At 38.1% G+C, this 19,165-nt stretch overlaps 1 pseudogene; it reads left to right on the top strand.

Moving 5' to 3' along the window:
* The first annotated feature begins 14,870 nt into the window (after window positions 1-14,870).
* On the top strand, window positions 14,871-15,356 carry LOC101724387 (vesicle transport protein SFT2B pseudogene; annotated as a pseudogene).
* Window positions 15,357-19,165: the final 3,809 nt, after the last annotated feature.

The raw sequence follows: 19,165 nt of genomic DNA, 5'->3' as shown, positions 1-19,165 counted from the left end.
CCCTCTAGCCATGATTGTCCTGTGACCATTGAGGGTTCCCTACCTGATCCTTGCTGACATTCATGTGACCTCTAGAAGCTCAGTGAGCATCCCCTCAAGACCTGCTGATGGAAATTTCAGTGCATACCTTAGATAGTGACATCAACTTATATCCAGGAAAGGAAATGCCTCCTGAACAAAGTCTTTCCTCATAGTAATAATCAAAAATTGGCAGTATGATGGAATTGATGTCATATTTTACATAAAGCAGAAAAGTACACAATAAACCAGTTTCTTTCTCAGATGTTATTGGTTTCTGGAAGGCAGCTGGGGCCTTTCAACACCCAAGAAGTAAATGACAGAATGCCTTTGATGCCATTCCTGCAACTTGTCCCTTTGTCCTATGGTGCATGTGTTTGCAAGCTAGATGCCCCAGGAAACCCATGAACATTGGCCAGGGAGTAGATGTTGTTGCCATCAGCAAGGCAAGAATAAAAGATACAAATGTGAATGTGAAACCCCTAAGAATAAGGCATTACCAGCTTCATCAGGCTTCTTGTCCAGGGGCGTCTGTCTAAAAATCAATTCAATGTAGATGACAGGATTTAACCAGAAATGTTTTCAGAGGTGACAGGTTATTATTTTCTTTTAGCCAGAGACAGTTTGATGCAAATATCAGAATATCTGACAGAAGTCTTGGTGATCTAATGCCCATGATTATCTTCCAAGGAAAACATAGATTTTTTTTTCTCAAAAATGACAAAATCTTTTTGCTGGATATATAATTTTAAGGTTATGATAAAAATTTTGATTAACATAAAAGTTTAAACAGTATAAGTCATCAATTTAAAAGAGCCATTACTAACATTTGGTGAACATATTTCATGCATCTCTCTATAAATGCATGTATGTGAACACACACAGAGAGAATTATATTATACACGATGATTTTGTTCATATCTGCTTTTTCCCTCAACTGGGTTGTTCTGTTTTGAAGAAAAGACAGAACATGATTTGCAAATTTTTCTAAACCATCATTTGTTTATTTACATTGTTTATGTGATGGCTTTCTTTTAGAATGGCTCTTTTTAGAAGAGGGTCCACAACTAGCTATCTAAATTATATTTTTCTATGTAAGTGGTTTTTAAAAGTTTTGTTTTCATTTAAATTTAATTTTTATTGATGAAGTAAGAGTGAAATATTATATTTTTCCCAATAAATTTCTATTTTGCTACCCTTACTTATTAAAGAAATATTTTGTGATTGAATTGAGGTAGTCTTGGTCACATATTGAATTTCCATGTATCTGGGCTTTATTATTTTTATCCTACCTGGGATATAAGGCAAATGACAGTATGTAGCATTTTTTCTGGTTTATTCTCTAATACTTATCTTCTATAGGGAGTTTAAAATCTAATTAAATGTTATTCTAATTAGAACTTAATTTTTTAAATGCATAAGTTTTAGAAAATTTGATTTATAGTCTCATGTTATATTTTCATCCAAGACCGTAATATCTTTTTGTACTTGATCAAATTTTTTTATTCCTTCAATAAATTTATAATTATTTTTCACATGGATACTATAGATTCCTTATACAAACATTTTATTAACACATTACTATTAAATCTTAAATATTTCATAATTTTGTTATTCAGAATTAAATATTTCACATTTTTATGTTTACCTTGTAATTGTTAACATATGGAAAACTATTAATTCATCTATATAATCTTATTTAAGTCAAGGTTTCTGGACCTTTATTTAAAATCTTATATCCAACCAAAAGAAATATTTCATTTTTTTCCATTATTCTATAAGTAGAAATATCCAAAATGGACCCTGATACTAAATCGAGGATTCCTCCTTCTCCTGGCAAGAGTTACTGCACTAAGCCTCTGTGTTGTCTCTTGCATGGTAGCCCACCCTCACACTGTAAGGTGTACTTCTTTTACTACTTTTAATTGGCCCAAATATGCCCTGCAGAGCCTGTTTCCTTGCCTACCTTTAATAAAACTTTGCTATCATTTAAAAAAAAGTTATTGTAGTCAGATTCAATTCTGAGGGTTTTCCTCCCTCTGGCTGAGCTCACTCCAATGTCCCTCAGGTACCAAGGCCCATACTTTCCCCAAGATCTCTAGGTACCAGGCAGCTGACTTTACAGGAAGGACTGGGAATATTTATCACTCCAAGGACAGACAATCACAGTCTGTGCATTCTTCCACCTGTAAAGCTACTTCTTCCTGTTCAACCCTTAAAAAGACAGGTTCACAGAGTGCTAGTACTTCTACTGAAATGAAGCAAGTGACACATCCAAGAGCTGTCCCAGCCCTCTCCTGGCACTCTAGGATGAAACAGTGGAGAACTAAATGTACAGTGCCCCTTACAGACTCTGCCCTTTGAATTTTGCAACAAAGTCTCTTCTTTACCAAATGTCATGGGACATTATGGAATACACCCTGACCCACTCCATAAAAGGAGGTGGCCCATAGAGGAATCCTACCCTGAGGATGCTTTGTTTTTCAAGCTTGTATAACAATTGTTTCAATAATTGTAACAACTATGAGATTTAATAGAATCCCAAAAACAATTTGAATAATAATGATACATTATTTTTTCTGATTGAAAAACATTCTATGATATTACATTTTAGTTATTGACAATTATTTTTTGAAATATGTAGTAACATATATAAGCGGTTTCCTTCATTTTTCTCTCACTGAATGTTTTTGACGGATGAATTGTATCAAATACTTTTTAATATCTCACAGATATGATCATAGTGGTTTTCTGATCTGCTTTTTGATGTGATCTATTCTGCTGATAATATTTCTAGATATTGATGACCCCTTCGTTTCTTGAATAAACACAAGTAGGTCTTTGTATATCATTTTTTATTCTATTTGGTTATTTTAATTCTTTTATTGGTACATTTTAGATATACAATACGTTACATTTATCATTGGGTGCTTGTATATGTACATGTACATGATGTATCTTGGTTCTTATTTTTTTTCCTCATTACCTGTGTGCCCTTCAAACCCTCCACCCTTCCCTATTTACATAGATTTAGTTTCCATTCTTTTTCTTTTCTGGTAATTTTTCCTTTCCCTTCTTTCCTTTCCCCTTCCCCTCCCACCACCCTTACACCTTTGGAACTTTTCCTATTTCAAATTATCTATTATTCGTTTTAATCATTTTAATCCTCATTTACACTTTCAGTTACTCACACTGGAGAAACTATTCAGTATTTACACGTGTGTCCTATTTATTTCACTTAGGAGTATGGCCTCAATATGTATCCATTTAGCTATAAATGACTCTAGCTTCTCGTTCTTTATGGCTGAGTAGTACTCAATTTTATTTAAAAAAAAAAAAAAACATATCTTCTTTATCCAGTTTCCAGTTGATGGGCACTTGGGCTGTTTCCAAACTTTAACTATTACAAACTGTGCCACTATAAACATGGGTGCACATATATCGCTGTGGTATGATTCTTTTAATTGTTTGGGGAAGATACCCAGCAGGGGAATAGCTGGGTCAAATGGGACCTCTAGCCCTAGTTCTTTGAGGTATCTCCATACTGATTTCCACAGTGGTTGCACTAGTCTGCACTCCTACCAACAATGGAGAAGGGTTCCTTTCTCCCCACACCCCCGCCAGCATTTGTAATTGGTTGATTTCTTGATAGCAGCCATTATTCCTGGGGTGAGGTGGAATCTCAGTGTTGTTTTCATCTGCATCTCTCAAATGACAAGTGATGTTGAACATTTTTTCATATATTTATTTGCTGCTTTTACTTCTTTGAGAAATGTCTGTTCATTTCAGATGCCCATTTTTGAATTGGGCCTTTGAATTTGGGGCGTCTGATATTTTTTCAATTCTTTATATATTCTAGATAGTAGACCTTTGTCTCAGGTACAACTGCTAAAAAATTTTTCCCACTTTGTAGGTTGTCTCTTAGCTCTGTTGGTGGTTTCTCTTGCAATGCAGAAGCTTTTTAATAAGATGAGATCCCAGTTGTTGATTCTTTGTGCTAGTTTCTGTGCTATTGAGGTTTTGTTCATAAAGTCTTTTCCTACCCCAATCTCTTCAAGAGTTCTACCTAACCTCTGTTCCAGCCAGTTCGCGTTTCTGTTTTTATATTTAGATCTTTAATCCATTTTGATTTTAGCTTAGTGTATGGTGAGAAATATGGGTCTAGCTTTAGTCTTTGGCAAGTTGAAACCCAATTTCTCCAGCACCATTTATTAAAGAGGCTATCTTTCCTCCAGTGAGGGTGCTTGGCTCCTTTGTCAAAGATAAGGTGGCTGAGTGTGTCTGGAGTTGTTTCTGCGTCTTCTAATCTATTCCACTGGTCTTCAGGTCTGTTTCTTTGCCAGTACCATGCTGTTTTCATCACAGTAGTTTTGTGGTATAGTTTCAAGTTGGGGATTGTGATACCCCCAGCTATGTCTTTGTTGCCTAGAATTGTTTTTGCTATTCTAGGTCTCTTCTGGCTGCAAATGAATTTTTGGATTGTTTTCTCTAGTTCTGTGAGGTATATTGTTGGAATTTCAATTGGCATTGCATTAACTCTATATAATAATTTTGAAAATATGGCCATTTTCACTACATTGGCTCTTCCTACCTAGGAATAGGGGTGTCTTTCCAATTTCTTATATGCTCCTCGATCTCCTTTTTCAGAGTGCAGTAGTTTTCAGTATAGAGGTCTTTTGCTTCCTTTGTGAGGTTGATTCCTAAATATTTCATTTTTTTTGGATGTTATTGTAAAAGGAATTGTTTTCTTAATTTCTCTCTCAGTGAGTCTGCTACTTGTGTATAAGAAGGCTATTGTTTTTTGAGTGTTGACCTTATATCTAGCTACTCTACTGAATCTGTCAATTAGGTCTAGAAGTCTTTTGGCTGAGTTTTTTGGGTCTTCTATGTAAAGTATCATATCATCAGCAAATAATGACAGTTTAACTTCTTCCTTTCCTATCTTTATTCCTTTTATTTCTTTCTCTTTTCTAATTGTTATGGCTAATGTTTCCAGAAAAATATTGAACAGGAGTGGTGATAGTGGGTATCCTTGTCTTGTTCCTGATTTTAGCGTGAAAGTTTTCAGTTTTTGACCATTTAGTATGATGTTGGCTGTTAGTTTTTCATAGATAGCCTTAATCAGGTTGAGATAAAGACCTATTCCAATTTTCTGTAGTGTTTTTATCATAAATGTGTGCTGGATTTTGTCAAATGCCTTTTCTGCACCTATTGAGATGATTATCTGGTTTTTGTCCTTGACTCTGTTAATATAGTGTATTACATTTATTGATTTATGAATGTTGACCCATCCTTGCATCCCTGGAATAAATCCGACTTGGTCAGGGTGTATGATCTTCTTGACAATCCTCTGTATTCTGTTTAGCAGTATCTTGTTGAGGATTTTTGCATCTATGTTCATTAGGGAAATTGGCCTGTAGTCCTCTTCTTGGGTTGGGTCTTTCCCAGGTTTTGGAATCAAAGTAACACTTGCTTCCAGGAATGAATTTGGAACTATTGCTTCCCTTTCAATGTCCTTGATGAGTTTAAAGAGTAATGGTGATAGTTCTTCTTTAAATGTCTTGTAGAATTTAGCAGTGAAACCATTAAGACCTGGGCTTTTCTTTGTTGGTAAATTTTGTATTACATTTTCAATTTCACTTCAATTCACTGTAATTAGGGTGTTTAGAATTTCTATATCTTCTTCATTTAACTTTGGCAATTCCTATGCATCTAGGAATCTGTCCATTTCTTCTGTGTTTTCCATTTTATTAGAGTAGAGGTTCTCGAAGTAGGTATTGATAATCCTCTGGATTTCTCCTGGGTCTGTGGTGACTTCACCTTTTTCTTTCCTAATTCCATAGTTTTGAGCCTTTTCTTTCCTTTTTTTGATAAGGTTGGCTAAAGATTTATCGATTTTACTTGTTCTTTTGAAAAACCAACTCTTTGATTCATGAATTTTTTGAATCGTTCTCTTAGTCTCCATTGCATTGATTTCTGCTCGGATCTTTATAATTTCCTTGCTTGTACAAGCTTTGGGTTTGTTATGCTCTTCTTTTTCTAGGAGCTTGAGGTTCTGCATTAGGTTATTTATCTGAGTTCTCTCTGTTTTCCTAATAAGGGCATTCACTGCTATTAATTTCCCACATAGAACAGCTTTCATTGTGTCCCACAGGTTCCTGTATGTTGTACTGGTGATGTCATTTACCTGTAGAAACTGTCTAATTTCTTCTTTAATTTCCTCTGTGACCCATTGGTTGTTCAGGAGGGTGTTATTCAATTTCCATGTTTTTGTGGGAATTTTGCAGTTTCTTTTGTTATTGACCTCCAATATTATTGCACTATGCTCTGATAATATACAGGGGGTAATTTCAATTCTTTTACATTTACTTAGATTTGCCCTATGAGCTAGCATGTGATCTGTTTTGTTGAATGACCCGTGTGCAGCTGAAAAGAATGTGTATTCTGATTTTGTGGGGTGGAACACTCTGTAAATATCTATTAAGTCCATTTGTTCAATAGCTTGGTTCTGTTCTAGAATTTCATTGTTAATTTTTGTCTAGATGATCTGTCTATTTGTGATAGTGGGGTATTGAGGTCCCCCACTACAATTGTATTAGTGCTTATTTGATTTTTCATGTCCATTGATATTTGTTTCGTATAGTTGGGGGCATTTGTATTTGGTGCATATATATTTAGGATTGTCATCACTTCCTCTTGGATTGTTCCCTTCACAAGGATGTAGAACATCTTTTTCTCTCTTAATTAGTTTTGGTTTAAAATCTACTTTTTCTGCAAATAAGATTGCTACCCCTGCTTTTTTCTGGGTTCCTGTCATGTGGAGAACTGTTTTCCATCCTTTTACTTTCAGACTATGAATTTCTTTTTGAGTTAGGTGTGTTTCTTGTATACAGCATATTACTGGATTTTGCTTCTTAATCCATTCTGTAAGTCCATTTCTTTTGATTGGTGAATTGAGGCCATTACCATTGAAAGTTATAATTGATAGATATTGACTCATCCTTGTCATGATGTTTTACTGTTGTTGGCTCTTTTATTTCTTATTTTTCCCCCTTGCCCTTTAGTGTCTTACCTTGCCTGGTGGCTTCCCTCTGTTTGGCCTCATGGAGTTGTGACCTTTATTATCTTTTTCTAGGATATTGTTTAGAATTGTTTGGAGAGCTGGTTTGGTGTTCATGAAATTTCTCAGGTGTTCTTTGTCTTGGAAATATCTAATTTCCCCATTGATTTTGAAAGATAATTTTGCAGGATAGAAGAGTCTAGGTTGGAAGTTATTTTCTTTTAGGGCTTGAAATACTCCACTCCAGGGTGTCCTTGATTTGAGAGTTTCTATTGAGAAGTCTGCCATGATTCTGACGGGCTTTCCTTTGTAAGTGATTTGTTTCTTTTCTCTAACTGCCTGTAAGATTTGTTCTTCTGTTGGGTTTCTGGGATCTTGACTGTTATATGTCTATGCGTAGATTTTTTAAATCATGGCTAGTTGGAGTTCTATATGCCTCACTTATCTGTATGTCCAATTTTCTAACTCTGTCTGGGCAGTTTTCTACTATTACCTTTGTGAACAGTTTTTTATGTCAATTGTACTTTCTCCTGTTTTTTCATGGACTCCTATCAGTCTTATGTTATTCTTCTTTGCATCATCTAGCAGCTGCTGGATTAATTTCTCATGGGCCCTTACTATTTCAAAGAGATCTCTGTTTTCATGGTCCTTAACCACAATCCTGCCTTCTATAGCTGATAATCTATCTTCAGATTCCCTTAATCTGCTCTGCATGCTTTCAGTGGAGTTTTTAATCTCCTGAATATCTGTTTGAATCTATTTCATGGATTCCACTTCTCTCTTATGTTGGGTGATCATGGTTTCCTTTTCTTTCTTATGTTGGGCATTCAAGGGTTCTAGCATGTTTCTGAGCTTATCTATTTTTTTATTTGTTTCTGTTCTAGAGCATCTAATCATGTCTTTCACTCTGCTCACCATCTCTGTAGTTAACTGGGAAATTATTTTTGTTTTGAATTTTTCTAGAGCCTCATTCATCTGCTTTGTTACTTCCTGTGCTATCAGTTCAGGGTATCCTTTTGTGGGGTGGAAGTCTCAGTTTGTGCCTTACTATTACTAGTTCCTCCTGGTGGTGACCCTTGTTGGCTATATTCATAGCAATCCTGCTGACCGTATAATTTGGTCCAGGTATTAACTGTTTCTTTGGCTTTGTCTCCTCCAGACTCAAAGCTATGTGGCTACCAAAATGACAATGCCTGGTACCTATTGAGGGCTTTAGATAAACTCTGTAGAGTAACTCTAACTGCTGATCACAACTACGACCCTCTTCAGCTGCAAGTAGCCAGAACAGTCTTGGCCCTTTGCCGCCTCACAGAAGTTAGGGGTACTTCTTCAGAGGGGGGAACATTATAGATAGGTAAGTTAATTAGATATCTTGTTGACAGGTACACAGGGTCTCCCTTAAGGTGCCAGCCCTCCAGGAGCCAACACACCAAGGAACCAACATGGAGAACAATTGAGGCACATTCACTGGTTAGCATTATAAAAAGGAAAAGAAGTACTACTTCCCCTAGAGATAGATAGCAGTGATTGATATTCTAAATGGAAAATTCCTTGTATGTGACTTGTCTTCCCATTTGATCCCCATTTAATCAATATGACCTGGGTGACTGTACTTGTAATCTTATTGGTTAGTCATGGTTTTGTCCCACCTTGTGCCCACCTTATAAATTTCCATTGGATCTTACAGTTTTGTCACACTTTGTACCCACCTCACCACATGCCTTTGCCCTATAAAACATCTTTGAAAAGTGGGGTGGGCAGGCAACCCACTTTCTGGTCCCCTTTCTGTCTCTCTTAAGCAGAAGCTTTCTTTCTCTGAATAAATTTTCCTACTCTTAAAAAAAAAAATCCCACTGTCACAAATAGATCAACTAGACAAAATAATCAACAAAGAAATATCAGAACTGAACCAATTTTTTTAACAAATAGGCTTAGTAGATTTCTACAGAGTGTTCTACCCCACAATATCAGAGTACACATTCTCCTCACCTCCATATGGGATGTTCTCCAAAATGGACCATATATTAGGTCATAAAATGCTAAGTAAATGCAAAGGAATTGAAATTATCTCATGCATATTATAAAGCCATAGAGCAATGAAATTGGAAATAAATGACAAAAGAAAACACAAAAATTTTATAAACATATGGAAATTAACACCCTTCTGAGCAAGCAATGAGTCACACATGAAATTAAATTTAAAAAATCAGACAGTTCCTATAAGTAAATTATAATGTTAATACAACATACAGGAACTTACGGAATGCAATGAAAGCAGTCTTGTGAGGGAAATTTATAATGCTAAATTCCCACATCAGAAAAAGAGAATGAGATCAAATAAATAACTTGATATTGAGCATCATGCTTCTAAAAAAAAGACCAAGCCAAGCCTAAAGCTCATATAAGGGAGGGAATTATAAAGATTGGAGCAGAAATTAATGCAATGGAGCCTAGGAAAACAATAAAAAGAATCAATGAATCGAAGAGTTGATTCTTTGAAAGATTAAATAAAATTGACAAACCCTTTGCCAACCTTATTTTTTAAAAGGAAAGAAAAGACTCAAATCCATGAAATTTGGAATGAAAAGGGTGAAATCACAACAAATCCTGCAGAAATCCAGAAGATCATCAATGCCTACTTCAAGAACTTATTCTAATAAGATGGAAAATGCAGAAGAAATAGATAGGAAGATTCTAAATAACTGAATATCAGGGAATGAAATTGAAGATGTAATTACAAACCTACCAAGCTTATCCAGAAAAAGAAGAAAAAAGACTGAAATCCATGCAATTAAGAATGAAAAGGGTGAAGACACAACAGATCCTGTAGAAATCCAGTTCCTTAATATCTACTTTGAGAACCTGTATTCAAATAAGTTGGAAAACACAGAAGAAATGAAAAAATTCTTAGATATATATGAACTACCAAAGCTGAATCAAGAAGATATAAAAATTCTAAATACCCAATATCAGTCAATGAAATTGAACATGTAATTAAAATTTTACCAACAAAGAAAAGCCCAGGTCCTGATGGATTAACTGCTGAATCCTACAAAAAAGTTAGAGAAGATCTAATCCCACTATTCCTCAAACTAATGAAATTGAAAAGGAAACAATACTCCTAAAGTTTTTCCTGGAAGCAAGTATTATCCTGATACTGAGCAACCCATCAAGGACCTCTCCTATCTCTCAGGAGCTATTCTTATTCACCATACCTGTTCCTTGTTCCTATTCTCCAATAAATTCTCCTACTCTTAAAAAAAAGTATACCCTATACCAAAATCAGAAAAGGACCTAAGCAAAAAAGAGAACTACAGGCTAATGGCCCTGATGGACATAGATACAAAAATCCTCCATAAGATACTAGCAAACAGTATGCAGCAAATCATCAAGAGGATCACACACCATGCCCAAGTAGGAGTCATCCCAGGGATGCAGGAATTGTTCAACATACACAAATCAATAAAAGTAATACACTATATTAACAGAACCAAGAAAAGAAACAAATTATCATCTCAATAGATGCAAAAAAAGAATTTGACAGAGTTCAACACCCATTCGTGATTTTAAAAACCTCAGCAGAAAATTGGAATAGATGGTCTTTATCTCAATCCAATAAAAGTCATCTACGAAATATCAACAGCCAACTATTTACTCAATGGTCAAAAACTGAAAGCTTTCACTCTTAAATCAGGACAGAGACAAGAATGTCCACCACCACCACTCTTATTCAATATAGTACTGGAAATATTAGCCAGAGCAATTAGACAAGATATACAAGAACCAGTATAGTAAAAATGGCTATTCTCCTAAAGTTCTTATACAGATTAAATATAATCCCAATCAAAATGTCACTAGCATATCTCCCAGAGATATTAGAGAAAGTAATCCTAAAATTCATTTGGAAACAGAAGAGACTTAGAATAACAAAAGCACAGAGATATACTTGGGAGTGTAGCCATTTTCACTATCTATATACTCCAATGCAATTAATCCTCAAAGATGCAAAAAGTATCTAACCAACTAAACACTGCCAGATACTCTTTTTTTGCTTCTATACCTCCTGCTTGCAACCCTGTAAAACTGTGGCCCTGACCTCATCTTTGACAAAGGAACGAAACACCCTCACTGGAAGAAAGATAGCCTCTTTAAAAAATGGTGCTGAGGAAATTGGGTTTCAACTTGCCAGCGACTAAAACTAGACCTATATCTCTCACCATGCACTCAACTAAAATCGAAATGGATTAAAGATCTAAATAGTAAAACAGAAATGCTGAATTGGCTGGGAAAAAATTTTCACCAGCAGTCCCACAGACAAAGGTCTACTATCTTGAATCTATAAAGAACTTTAAAAAATCAGACCTCCCAAATTTAAAGACCCAATCTCAAAATGGGCATCTGAAATGAACAGATATTTCTCAGACAAACAAGTAAAAACGGCAAATAAACATATGAAGAAATGTTCAACATCACTGGTCATTCGAGAGATGCAAATGAAAACAACGCTGAGATTCCACCTTACCTCCAAAAAAATCAACCAATAACAAATGCTGGCAGGGCTGTGGGGAAAGAGGAACCCTGCTCCACTGCTGGTGGGAGTGTAGACTGGTGCAAGCACTGTGGAAATCAGTATGGAGATACCTCAAAGAACTAGGACTGGAAGTCCCATTTGACCCAGCTATTCCCCTGCTGGGTATCATCCCCAAAGAAGTAAAAGAATAATACCTCAGTGATATATGTGCACCCATGTTCATAGCAGCACAGTTTGTGATAGTTAAAACTTGGAAACGGTCCGAATACCCATCAACTGGAGATTGGATCAAGAAAATGTGGGTTTTTTAAATAAAATGGAGTACTACTCAGCCATAAAAAATGAGAAATTGGAGACATTTATTACTAAATGGATGCACATTGAGGCAATACTCAAGTGAAATAAATAGGACACATGTGTAAATATTGAATAGTTTCTCTAGTGTGAGAAATTAAAAGTGTAAATAAGGACTAAAAGATATAATAGATAATGTGCAATAGGAAGAAAAGGGGCAAAGGGGAAGGGGAAGTGGGAGGGTAGGGGAAAGGAAAGAAGGGAATGGAATTAATATGAGAAAATGAAAAAAGCAAACAAAGTCATTGTAGATAGGGAGGGGTGGAGGGGTTGAAGGGAGGGCAGGGGAAGGGGGAAAATATAAGAACCAAGAGAGATTATGTAAAGGTGCAGATTTCTAATGATCAATGTCATTGTACTGTATACCTAAAATGTACCAATAAAAGGATGTATAAAGGAAAAAAAAAAAAAACTGCAGGCCTGCCAATATTCTGGTCCTGACTTCTTTTTTTTTTTTCATTAATTTTATTGCTAGATTTTAGGTATACAATACAGTTACATTCATCATTGGGCTCTTGTACCTTTACATGATGCATCTTGGTTCTTATTTTTCCCCATTCCTAGCCCTCCCTTCACCCCCTCAACCCTTCCCTATTTACGAAGACTTTGTTTCCATTTTTTTCTTTTCTCATATTTCTTCTTTTCCCTTCTTTCTTTTCCCCTACGCCTCCCACTTTCTCTATCCCATTTAGACCTTTTCTTCCTATTTCACATTATCTATTATACCTTTTAGCTAAAACTTGGAGACAGCCCAGGTGCCCATGAACTGGAGACTGGATAAAGAAGATGTGGAGTTTTTTGTAAAATGAAGTACTACTCACCCTTAAAGAATGAGAAACTAGAGATATTTATAGCTAAGTGGATGCACAAAGAGACCATGATCTTAAGTGAAATAAATAAGACACACATGTAAATACCGAATAGTTTCCCCGGTGTGAAAAAGTAAAAGCGTAAATAAGAACTAAAAGGTATAATAGATAATGTGGTCCTGACTTCTTTGGGGAAAGATCCCGGTCAGGTCCACTGGGGTAAATAAAGCTGTTTGCTGCCTCCAAACCTCTGGGTGCTATCTGTTTCCCAGTTCTTCTGGTAGTCTATAACACAAAGAGTGTTTGAGGGTTTTTTTGAGACAGAGTCTTGTTATGTAGTTCAGGCTGGCCTTATACTCACTATGTAGCCTTCCAAGTGCTGAGATTACAGGCGAGCACCACCACACCCAGCTTTATACTTCCTTTTTTTTTCATTTCTAGTTTCAATCCTTTACATTTTTTTAGGATGACTTTATGGCCAGCATGTAGTTAGCCTCAGAGAGTACTCTGAATGTTCTTTCATTGACCTTTGTATCCTTGTCTGCCTTTAGGAATGAGCTAACTTTTTATTTTCCAAACAGCTTATACTTTCGATATTGAGTTGTTTAGGATCCTTTTGAAATACAATGAATCATATATAGACAAATTTATATTTTTGATCTAAAATATACATACAATTCTAAGGAGCATTCCTCCCCTCTTTTCCATATTTCCTATCTTCAAAAAATGAATATACATATATTACATTATATATGTATACATTTAATACCATGTAATATGTAATATTACATTAATTTTTTTATTTATTCATATGATATTAACTAAGCATCAAGTAAATACTGGATACTTACTGTTTACCTTAAGCACTATATTCTTAGCCTATATGTACTATTTCTTTGCAGAGGTACATTAGGAGTAAAGCTGCCCATTTATAGACTCTTTTGAATATATTTAAATGCATAATTTCTTCCTGATGATTACACACTTGGTAACAAAGAAAACTATTTTGAACTAATCTTAAAATTCTAGTTTGTACATTTCTTTTTAGTTACTTAAAAATGAAGTCCATTTTTTCTCCCCCACCCCCACCCCCACCCCAAACCTTGTACCTAGCCCTTTCTTCACATTTAGAGAAGAAAAAGAAACTGCACAGGAAGTGACTTGAATTCGATCTGCCACGGATTCCTTCAGCTGGAGATCAGAGGAGTGAACACAGGCCAAAATGTGGAGTGGGAAAGCTTCTGTAGGAAGGAGCCACAGAAGCCAAAGGTGTGCATTTGAATTGAAATATGTTTACACCACATATGTGTAGCCTGTAGTTTATAAGGTCTTGTAGGTTTAGTGGGTCAGTCTACAAAGGAAAAAGCCATTGTCACACAGCGCCTTGAGATGTGCCCTGAAGAACAGACACTTAAAAATGTGGGGACTGAACGAAGAAACCTGGGGAAATGGAAACTCTCGTGGTATTTTTATTTGCTGATCCTTTCACTGTGTATTACTTTGTAATGAATACCTCTGAATGCTGGGTCAAATGATGAGGGCATAACCCCTGCTTTTGGGGGATTATGTCCCACTGATTGAAACAGAAGGAAGGGTGGAATATTTGGGGAGATAGTCTCTCCTCCTCAAGAAGGAAATAATTTGATGAGCTGTTCTCAAGTAGAGACTCAGAATGCTAAGGTGGCTGACTTGCTTGAGTTTATGTCCCAGTTGGCACCTTGGAAGAAGATGTGTATGGTTAATGTGCAAGGAAGTCAATTTCATCCCGCTTAGTGCCAGGGAAAAGGGCAAGGCCACACCACAGAAGTATCAAAATGAGGGCCGGGGATTTAGCTCAGTGGGGCCACGCCTGCCTCGCAAGAGCAAGGTCTAGAGTTCGATCCTCGGTACTAAAACAAACAACAACAACAAAAAAAACCAAGGTATCAAAATGAATAAACTGCACATTTTAGCCCTCCTAGGGGAAGACAGGAACTTTCTGAGACAGAATATTTGAAGTCCATGTTAATAAATAAACAGCTGAGTGGGTGGGGCGCGCAGGGGTGGGCGGAGCACCCAGAGCGCAACAGGCTGCGGGGAGGGCCTGGCTGGGCTCGGGATGGACGAGCTGAAGAGGGTGCTGAACCGGCAGGACACCGAGGACCGGAGCGGGCTGTCCGAGGTGGTTCAGGCATCATCATGAAGCTGGGGTACCAGGATAAAAGGATTCGTCAGTGTTTTGCGATAGGAATTCTCTGCTCACTGTTGGGAACTTTTCTGCTATGAGTGCCCAGCAAGGGACTCTCCCTCTTCACAGTGTTTTACGCCTTGGGTAACATCGCATCAATTGGGAGAACCGTTTTCCTCATGGGCTCCATGAGGCAGCTAAAGCGCATGTTTGAGGCCACGGATCTGATTGCCACCATCTTGGAGCTGTTGCGCTTTGCACTTACCTTGTGTTCTGCCTTTTGGTGGAGGGGGGGCGGGGGCACTTGCAGTCATCCTCTGCATTTTACAGCCTTTGGCCTTGACCTGGTACCGCCTTTTCTTCATTCCGTTTCCAAGGGGCGCTGTGAAGAAGTCTTTCACTGTGTGTCTTGAATAATTCACTGCCAGTTTTGCAAACCTCTGAAGGCACCATGGCTGGAAGCTGGTGGTCAGCTTTGTAAATATCCTCTCAAACTCTGTCTTACAGACATGTGCCTTTTATCTCACACTAGTGTGTCACCTGCAACTCAAACATTTGAGGGTTGCCTTTCAAGCAACCATAGATTCCCAAACCGAGTGTCTCTAACACCTTAGGAGAGGTGGGTTCCTTGTCTTATGGAGCAGAATCTTCCTCCCACAACTTTTCTCTTGAGATGGTGTCTCACCAAATTCTCATAAATAAAACCTTGCTAAACACCAGCAGTTGAGCCTCAGGAGCCAGTGGCTCACAAGCGGAAGCAGGCAACTCCATCAGAGATCACAGGCGTGCAACAGTGAGGGACACAGAATTTGGGGGTCAACATGGACTTTGCATATTTGTCCCTCAGCATGGAGATGGCCACCACTACCCCACCCAGCGTGGACAACCCAAGTGGGAGGAGCCTGGCCAAGGGGTGCAGTAGAAATAATACCTTCTGGTGATTCATGTTCTTTCCTAATCTGAACCTAGGGTCTGCTGCAGTTCTGAAACATGCATGACTGTGGAATGTGTTTTCTGGACTTCAGCACAGAAACTCTTTCTTGCCCTGTGTCCTGCCCACCCATATCTTTATTTGTGACCTTCTGATGCTAGGTCAAATGAGAACAAAGCTGCAGAAAACACTGCTCCTTCCTTTTGGACAAGAGCCAAAAGGAGGTGAAAAATCTCGCCATTTCTTCCTGTACTTTTTTCTCATTATTTTTAAATATTTGCTTTCAAACTGATTGTATTTTCTGTTCTCTCCTGGAGTGGGGCCGGGGAGAGTGAGTAGGAAGACAGATCCCTGGTGTGAGCCAGCAGGAAGTGGCTGCCCCTGCCCAGTGACCTCTGAACAGTGCCAGCATTTGACCTCAGGCCGAACAGGGAACACTGAGGACACTGGTCTGCAGGTGGTCACATCATAGCCAGATGCCTGGCCACATTCACAGTACTTTTCTGTCCCTCACTTTCCTTGGCCCCACAAGGCTCTTCCGTTTAGAAGAGCCAACCTTGGAAGCCTAGACTTATGAGGGAGCAGGGGTTGTTACCCTGCTGTGCAGTCAGGGAAACTGAGGCCCAAGTTGGTCTCCACATCTATCCAAAGCCACAGCTATGGCCAGGCTGAGCCCAGAGCCCAGGGACCCCAGATTAGCCTCCACTGTGACTGCTTCTTGGCACATTCCTGGTCGTGCATGGGTAACTTCTAATAACTCTTCCTTGTTGCTGTCAGCCTAGCTTGTGCCTTTTCTGTTCCTGTCTTTATGTCGCTTGTACCTTTGTCTCCTACCTGCTCCTGCCTCTGCCTCCTTTTTTTGGCAGCTGCCTCCTGGGTGTGTCGAGGGTTCATGGTTCCTTGTGTACCTTGTGTTCCAGCTGCATGGAACCAGTGGTTTACACACTCTTGGCTCTGTGAGCTTGGCATTGGGAGGTTGCTGCCCTCCAGATGGGTCCCTGCACGCCTCTCCCCACAGAGAGGGGGGAGCCTGCACACTCTGAGCCTGCTTGTTGGCTATCAGCCAGATTGGAACTAACTCACTGACTTCCTCTCCTGCCTCACTAGCTGAAAGGCGTCTCCTTTTGCAGAGTGAGCTCAGGGGAGCCTTTGGTTCTTCAGCTCCTCTGTATGGCTGCTGCTCAGACCCAGCTCAAGGTGTCTCATTTCTGGGAAGGGTGAAACACAGCCCCTACTTGAGCATTTTCCTGGTGTGGTAATCTCAGTGCTGGAACATCTGACCATCACCCTTGTAGGGTGACCTTGAGCATTATCCGCCTGACTGCCAATTCCCTTCCACAAATCACTGTGTGCTGAGAGAACAAGAAATAAAACCATGAAATGCATTCCAAATAAAATTATTTTTGATACTGCCATTAGAATAATTAACAAGTGAAAGGTACCTTTAAAAAATGTGGAGAATTTGGCAGGTTTGACTTCTGCTTCTGCAACCTAAGTGATGAGAAATAGTGAATTGAAAAATTGATGCACAGCCCTGTCTACAGACTTTGTTTTTTGTTTTTTATTTTTTGGTACTGGGAATCGAATTCAGGACCTTGCACTTGTGAAGCAGGCGCTGCACCACTGAGCTAAATTCCCGGCCCCAGCCTTTATAATTTATAATTTATGGGGCAGCTGACACCAGGCCTTCTTTTATCTTCTCTTTTGTCAGAGAACTTCTGACTAGAATCAACTGCAGAATTATAAATACTGTAAAATTCACAGCCCAGCTTAAAATGTCCAGAAAATTAAAAAATAATCAGTGTTTAAAGGTATATTAAGCCATTTGCTAGAATTTTTGGCATACTTTTTAAATATTTAAACATGGGGGTTTGGGGGTACATTTAACACACAATCATTTACCGATAGCATTTTTTAAAAATGAATAGACCTTCAGTGAAAATTAATTACAGATTATGTCTGTGTAACTCCTGATATCAAAGAAACACTAGAACTCTAAATTGTTTGGAAATATTTATTAAAATCAGCAGGTGATCTTAAAGGACCTCTGGACTTATACTTTTATGAAGTTCTGATGTCTTGTGTTTTTTAGTCTAGTGAAGAAAAGAGTGTGGTGGAGTTTATTTGATCCCAGGTCACTCAGGACAGGGTATTTGGTCCCACTTTGGTCATTTCCAGTTCTCCCCCAGATCCACAGCACCTGACATTCAAGCTTTACTGTTGGCTCATCAGGTTTCTGTTGCTGTGCAGTGGGTGGGGAGCAGCAGAGCCTTTGTTAATGCAAATTGACAAAATCAAAATCCTTGCCAGCAGGAGTTGGGAACTTGCAACTTTCTCTCACTGTTTTCAGTGCTGGGGATGGAACCCAGGGCCTTGTGCATGCTGGGCCAGCTCAGCCAATGAGCCACACCCCAGCACCAGCTGGTGAAAATGGTTTTCTATAGACAGGCTGATCTGAAAGCAGGGAAAATGAGTTCAGTAGACAGGAGAAACCTTTCTATTTGAAGCAGAAGTTCATTCCACAGCACTGTAACAAACAATGATGTATATATTCACAATGAAGTAATCCCATTGTATTAATAAATAGCCACCAAAAAAAACAAAGCAACAACAAAAGGACACACAGTCTCTAATCTGAATGGGCTGGCTGCTGGGACATAACATCCTTGTGAGGCATCCTTTGAGATCAAAAGGAAGTTGGAATCTGGCCCAAAGTGCCTGCCGAAGGTCCATGCTGCAACAGGAAGTGACCCTGGGCTAAGGAACTACAGTCAATTTTGTGGTCTTTCTGCTATGAGAAATGTTCATTTTTCCTTTTTTCCCCAATATATTTGCTTAACAAACTTGAATAAGGAAAGAAAGAAAACCCGCTGAACTTTGATCTTTTGTAAATTCTAATTGTGAAGGTGGGTATGAGGACATTCAAAAGCTTATGGTGAGGGCTGGGAATGTAGCTCAGTGGTAGAGCACTTACCTAGCATGCCTGAGGCCCTAGGTTCTATGCCCAGCACCAAGAAAATAAAAGCCTATGGTGAATTTGTACAAATTCTGTGCCTACTGAATATGATGAACTTATAAACATTTTGTTAAAATATGTGTCACTTTTTGTAATTGTATAGGTACAACTAATTTCAAATGGTACTGATTGCATAATTCCATTTCTGTATCACAAAATATATTCTTGAGTACTGAAAAAATAAATAAACACCTGACATGAACTAAGCATGCCAGGCACTGTTCTAAAAGATTGTGTGCATCAATTTATTTTCATCACGATAACTTCATGTATTATTTA

Source organism: Heterocephalus glaber, unplaced genomic scaffold, assembly GCF_053883595.1.
Source record: "Heterocephalus glaber isolate CG9 unplaced genomic scaffold, H.glaber_assembly_v1.0 deba00000331, whole genome shotgun sequence".
Classification (NCBI taxonomy): domain Eukaryota; kingdom Metazoa; phylum Chordata; class Mammalia; order Rodentia; family Bathyergidae; genus Heterocephalus; species Heterocephalus glaber.
This window is presented reverse-complemented; position numbering and strand designations above follow the sequence as displayed.